Genomic DNA, 7,103 nt, shown 5'->3' on the forward strand with positions numbered 1-7,103 from the left:
CAGTCCTCTAGCCTTTTGTAGGGTAGACCTTGTCTCTGTTTCAATAATTGTGGTTCAGTGTTGGCTGTAACAACTCGTGATAATGGGATCAAGATCTTAGCTAATGCAGATGTAGCTAAGCGGGTGACAAGGGAGTCAAAGGTAACTAAGGAAGTAAGCAGCAGTGCTAGAAATTCCCTTGAACATATATTTTCTAGTTTGGGGATTGCCTACCTTTGAGGGAGATTCAAGGTATAGGTTATTTTTCTGCAGATGACCTTTCGAGCTGGGATCATTTATAATCTTGTTGCCGGCAATGATGAGATATTGATGACTTTTTTTTTGCTATAATTACTTCATGTTTATCTGCACTCAATTTTTATTTCATAGTACATCTTACTTTGGCACATGAATATTGGAGCAGCGATGAATTGTTCACGTCTTGCACTTTTTTCTAGAAGCTTCAGAGATGGCATTTTCAGGGTTCCTTGGTGCTACACATGATTGTGCTGGTAATGCTAACTGTTCCATTCTATTCTGTGTATGATTACAATCTGATTTCATATTCACCCAAATTGAACATAACAATTGCATTAATTTGACATATAGGAATTGCATTTTATTCATTACATAGAAGGGAATGAATGAATAATTTAATGTAACCACACTTGGACAGAGACGCAGAAAATCCTTGAACATAGTAGGACCTTGTAATCTTCATATGGGAAACCATATAACTTTGACAGTGAAGTCAAACAAGACTGAACCCATCTTTCTACCAAATCCACAATAAGTGTGGAACGAATGTCCCAAAATACCCCAGGGGCATAATATTTCTTTTAATTTTATTATTATTATGAGTATCCCAATTTATGAAGCTAAGGTAGTAGAGGGGCAGTTGCCAATGGTATCACATCCGAGAATATCCCTGTACTCTCTTGTTATCCAAAACTGATCATAAACTTTCCCATCTGAACTTTTCTTGTACTCGAGCAGCAAAGAAGAATGATTAAAAGCCGTGGGCTTAACAAATCCATAATCATGGTCCTTGAAATAACTCCAACTGGTTTGTAGAGTAGTATAATCAGCTAGGGCACAACCTCCCCCACCAACCACTACGTGTATGGTTGCATTGAACGTACCAGAATAGTGAGACCTTTCAGAACTCACACATATGTTCTGCACCATGACAAAAAAACCAAGATGAATGCTCCTTCAAATGACATTTTTTTTTTAAAACTCACTTTATAAAAGAGTCCCATGAAGATTACAAGGAAGAAGGGCACACAAAATTGCACAGTATAACACCATTGTTGTTCCAAGACAAATCAATGCATCAATCAGAAAACGAGCTTACCTCATAGATGGGACATGTTCGCTCATAATTGTGAACATGGCCATAAAAGGCAAGGTCCACTTTATACTTCTGCCAGAGCTTTTGCAGCATCTCTCTCCCCATAGGCTCTTCAAATGCTCCCTCCTCCGCATACCAGGAGGCTGAGGAGTAGCCTAGAACACGATGAGCAATAAAGATAAGCCAGGGCTGCTTCTGTCTATCGGCAGATGCAAAACATTCCTCGATGAACTTGTATTGCTCTGTTCCCTCTCGCCAATCATGTTCTGAATCAGCAATACAGAAATGGAACATGCCATAGTCGGTAGAGTACCTGAACAATAACATACACAGAACACTCACAATTACACTTGCTTGAAAAGAATGAATTAATAGTATTTGATAGTCTTTCATCGTCTAAAAGAAGCTACACCTGAAAGCTAATTTTCCCATCTTCCTTTTAGTAAGCCAAACTGAAGAAGGAAAGCTCCGTTTTGGAAGTATTTGCAAATTTTACATGGAGTCTATATCAGTTATTAAGGTTGATTCCACTGCTTCCATATGTATTTAATAACTTGCCATGGAATTTAAACTAATTTAGTGCGAAGCAGTAGATCATTTGTCCCCATATTTTGGCGTGTTGCTTTGGTTTCTTTCATACTTTTTTGATAAAAATGTCATTACTTAAGGCTATGTCCTTACATACAAACATTTGTTCACAAAAGTGCCTTCTTATTTCTCATAGAAATTCCTCACCATGTTGCCAGTATTGAAAAACCAATTTCAACTCTTCGGTTTTTTGTCACAAATGTAGTCAGCAACCAATAATTACCAACCTTCTTGCTAATCAACATAGGCTTTTCAAGTTTCAACTACTGCCATGCATACCAGATCTTAATGGGAATGACCTTGTAAGAAGCAAATACTAGTCAAATCCATACAAAAATGGGCATTAACAAAATTTATCCACAGTACAATCAGACTAAAACAATGATGTCTGCTATCACAACACTCTTGGTTTATATACCGACGAATTAGAGGATAAGTGGTTACATTCTTTCTGGAATCTACTTTTCTATCTTACTATTTGCAGACATTGTTTTACTATCTCACTCAATTGCAGGTCTTCAGAAAAACTTGATGTTATCAATTCATTTTGTGATGAGCATGGCCTACAGGGTAATCTTGGAAAGACAAATATTATGGCTTTCAACATGTCCAAGAAAGAAGCATCCACTATAAATCTGACATATAGAGGACAGCTGATGAAGGTGGTATCATCTTATACTTGCTTGGATTGGGTATCTTCTGGACCATCTTCAGCTTGATTCTTGCAGTAGAAGTAAGATTTAACAAAGGTTATGCAACAATAACACCCGTTAAGCAACAATATTTCCAGCTTCAGTAGAAAAAAATTCACCATCTTTGCACCACCGTTTGGCTTAAATGGGCAGTATCAATGTTTCTTCTAATCTTTTGTTTAACACTCTTGGTTTATATACCGACGAATTAGAGGATAAGTGGCTACATTCTTTCTGGAATCTACTTTTCTATCTTACTATTTGCAGACATTGTTTTACTATCTCACTCAATTGCAGGTCTTCAGAAAAACTTGATGTTATCAATTCATTTTGTGATGAGCATGGCCTACAGGGTAATCTTGGAAAGACAAATATTATGGCATTCAACATGTCCAAGAAAGAAGCATCCACTATAAATCTGACATATAGAGGACAACTCTTTGCACCACCGTTTGGCTTAAATGGGCAGTATCAATGTTTCTTCTAATCTTTTGTTTAACAAGCCAATGTGGTAGCACATGTTAGTGCTCTTACTGAAGCTTATGTGAAGCACATATCAATCTGTCTCTTCAGTGCTAAGTTGTAACATTAAAAGCATTTCTTCACCTTCCCCTTCATTCAGCTCGAGAGAATTATCATTTTTCCATCATCTTTAGTTGTTGTTATCAGGTAATGTGTCTAGTTACTTTTGCCTAATAACCATTTCGAGTGAGATGCTTTAATGATCTAATATTTTTCCCAAATAACTATTTGACCAGCTGCCGGGCCAGGATGGTGCAAAATCAATAATGGGGGTTGCTGGCATAGTACCCAGGATGGACAGATGTTCTCTGCTTGTCTGGTAGAGATCTTATCCTACTCAACTGGAAGTTAACCATATAGACTTCAATGGAAAACAATATTTACTCTTTCCACTACTACAGGACACACGGACAAGTGGATGCAAGTGTCCTCCTGGATTTAGGGGAGATGGTGTTGATAAGTGTGAAGGTATGTTGAGGCAAATACCTCGCCAAGTGATGAAAACAAATTTTGTTGGTGCAATTACTAATTCTCTTTTTGTTTTAATAACTTGCGGCTCAGATATAAATGAATGCAAAGAAAAGGTAGCTCGCCAGTGCTCAGAGTGCAGTTGCAAAAATAAATGGGGCAGCTATGATTGTAGCTGCAAAGGTGACCTTTTGTATATCAGAGACCATGATACCTGCATAAGTAAGTAGTTCAGTCATCTGAGATATAGCTTTCGAGTTAACCAGGACAAGAAAATGACCCAATCAGTGTTACCATATTACTCCTTGAACCAATTAATGCATTAGCCTGTATGTCATCACGTGTTGTAAGCTTATTTCACCAGCTTAGCTTGGACTATTATGGTACTAAGGGCATAATTAGAGTCTTATACATGGAGGCACAATAAAATAGAATATAGCTAGTATTACGTAGTGTGCTTTATAAGAAAGGGCTTTAATTACACCATTACAGACTCAGAGATGGCTTTCATTTCACGCATTAAACATCCTTACATTGTAGGATATAAGGAGGCATGGTGTCTTTTAAATTGGGTCATTTTGAAACATTGAGGCAGTTTCTTGTGCTTTTGCTCTACCATGGTCTGTGCTTGTGTTTTTCCCAGTTGGGTTGTGCATTATTGTAATTTATTATATGCTTCCCCCAATTATTCCTATGTTCTATCTAAATCAATATTGAGAGGAATGAAATGAACAAACGCTGTAAATTGCCCCATAAGGCATGATAACCTGTTGTCTGAACATGTCTTTCATACACTGATTACTTGTCCTGTCTAGCCAATTGTTTATTAGAATGGCTTGGACCCACCAGAAAGTGAGTGTAATATAATCTATTTCCCACAGCCCTTTTGTAAAATGCGACATCATTTTGATTAGGTTCATGCTCCCAGGTCTGCAGAGCACATATAACCACAGCTCCAAGCCTGTCACACTCAACTGCCAAAACCTCACTTGCAATCTAACACCAAGATTTCATTTGAGATTTGCCCCTGATGTCAGATACATCACCTAATTTCCCATTTACTTTTGTCGTCACATACATCATTTCATATGCCATCTGCCTCCGATGTTAGATAGATCACTTAATTGCACCGATTGCTCACTTAACTGCACCGATTGCATATCAAATTCCGCACCTTCCATCTTGCAACATTGAAATGGTAAGTTTTTTGTTTTATGGCAATCATTAAATACCGGTTTGCTCCAATAAATGCTCCTCATATTGGATTATATCCCCTCCAATCTGATCTTGAAGTATTTCAGCTCCATTCCAAATCAATCCGTATATGTACTTACTTCTGCACATGTCAAAAATTTATCCTTCATTCAACTCTTACGATCTTGCATGGCTTTCCTTATTTGGTTGTACAGTAAAATATTCTCAAAAACTCAGTTCCATTCACACTTAAAACCAGCTTGCAAACACGTTGAACTCTTTTATAAATTGGCAAAAGCAATGCCTAATTTCTCGCCTACAAAACAAAACCACCTTCTGCACCTACATATTGACATACATCTCTCTGCTTCACATAACATGGAATCCATTAGCATAAGCCAACTTACTCAACTAGCAGCATTGTTTCTCTTAGCACTTGTTCTCATGAGTCTTCTGATTATGGACATCGTAAAAGTAGAAACACAAAGAAAAAAGAAACCAAGAAAACAATAACATCTCGAACGAGGAGCATATGAATCTACAACAAGTACTTGGCATGATTATGGAGTATATTTGAGTTACAGCTCACATTTTTGTGGAGAGATTGTCAAAATTCTGAATCTCAGGCCTATTTTTGCATTATTTTACGCGTTGTCTTAATTCCCGGCTTCCTTCTCTGTTACAGGTCTATACACAAATTTGCAATCACCTAGACGAGATCGAGACCTAGCCCTTTCAGTTGTTTAAGCAAGGGAGTCTGTTGATTAAGCTGTACCCGCCCGAGCCATTGATTATTCAGTCGACTCTGTTGATTCGGTTGATGCAGATAAGTAGCAAACACAGCATCCGGATCAAACTTATGGTGGTGAGACAACCGGGTCTACGACGGATGCTTCAAATATGCATTTGGATCTGCCATGGTGGTGAAACTCTCATTTTTTATGCTTCTATCGTCTCTGCTGAGATGCCAATGATTACAAAACTAGAATATCAAGCTGACAAAGGAGAGGCATTGCAGACTGCCCTGATTGGAAATAACAGCGCTCCAGTGGCAGCCGGTATTCGGATGAAGCCAAAGCTTGAGAGTGAAAATGTCACATAGGATGACAAAGTTAAAGATGATTTTAAAGTCGTTTAATCTAAACTCAGGACTGATAAATGTATCATGATGCCAGTATTCCTTTCAGGGAAAGTACCGTATGCAAGTTTCTAGTTTTGTTTGGCAGCAGTTGTAGTTATCAATTGTTTGAGATAGTTTTCTATATATATGAAAACTTTCTGAAAAGAGTATCAGTCTGCTTGATAGGTCTAATGTCTTAATTGTTAGCATTTATTTTGTATCGGGTCTATTTTATGTTTGTGTCTAACCTGAGAGGTTATATAACGATAAGATTCTTTGACTTATATGAATATGGCCATGTAAACTCTTCTTTTAGTTCACTAATGTGTTTCATTACTCTAAACACTAGATTTTCAACCTTGAAACTTGCATCTCAGTATATCCACTGTCCACTAGAAGCTGACTTAATGCACATGCTACTATAAGACATAAAATCTCCACAAGTTGGCTCAACTTAGTCTCCTTTACGCACAACTTAGTTTCCTTTACGCACAGGAGACTCACTTGTTTTCAACAGATTCTCTGCTCTGCTATTGAAGTTTCCTATGATTGTATTAAAGCGGATGGACAAGTAACTAGTTTTAACTTGATGCAGGGACTTGCTGCCTCGCAGCTTCCCTTGTTTATTTTTATTTCTTTCCAACTGCCACTCATAACTTTTTTATTTTTATTTCTTTCCAACTACATAGTTTATGAATATATATTTAAAAATGTCATATCCTTTACTCTTTTTGAATATATTGGATTAACAACATTATTCATTGCATTTAAAGAGTTTCTATGTAAACAATATTTTGGATAATAGGTATGTTCCTTTAGTATATTGCACTTGATGTTTAAAAATTTTAGGTTTGTAGATGAAGTTGGTGTAATCATGATTAAACATTTATGTATTGATGGTTAAAATGTAAAAAAACAATTAGATATATATATATATATATATATATATATATATATATATATATATATATATATATATATATATTATTTTTATTATCTAATTTTATGTGAATTTTAAGATATTTTTAGCTCATGTTTAATGTATTATTATTATTATTTTTTGTAAGTTTAGCAAGACTATATTTTTATCATGTTCAATATAACACCTGAATTGGGATGGATAATGAATCCCTAATTTCACATCAAAAATTCTTTAAAAACACCCGAACATCATTTAACCAATCCA

General features: G+C 36.3%; 1 pseudogene across 1 annotated transcript; it reads right to left on the reverse strand.

The window, feature by feature from the left end:
- Positions 1 to 677: 677 nt before the first annotated feature.
- On the reverse strand, positions 678 to 3,316 carry LOC149196468 (nucleotide pyrophosphatase/phosphodiesterase pseudogene; annotated as a pseudogene). The gene is made up of 3 exons (XR_016255143.1): positions 3,300 to 3,316; positions 1,337 to 1,646; positions 678 to 1,158 (listed from the first exon to the last, which is right to left on the reverse strand). The product of XR_016255143.1 is annotated as a nucleotide pyrophosphatase/phosphodiesterase pseudogene (transcript).
- Between the last annotated feature and the right edge of the window lie 3,787 nt (positions 3,317 to 7,103).

The sequence above is a fragment of the Pinus tabuliformis genome, chromosome 2_2, assembly GCF_031772625.1.
Source record: "Pinus tabuliformis cultivar Carrire ecotype Pingquan chromosome 2_2, CPIR1, whole genome shotgun sequence".
Classification (NCBI taxonomy): Eukaryota; Viridiplantae; Streptophyta; class Pinopsida; order Pinales; family Pinaceae; genus Pinus; species Pinus tabuliformis.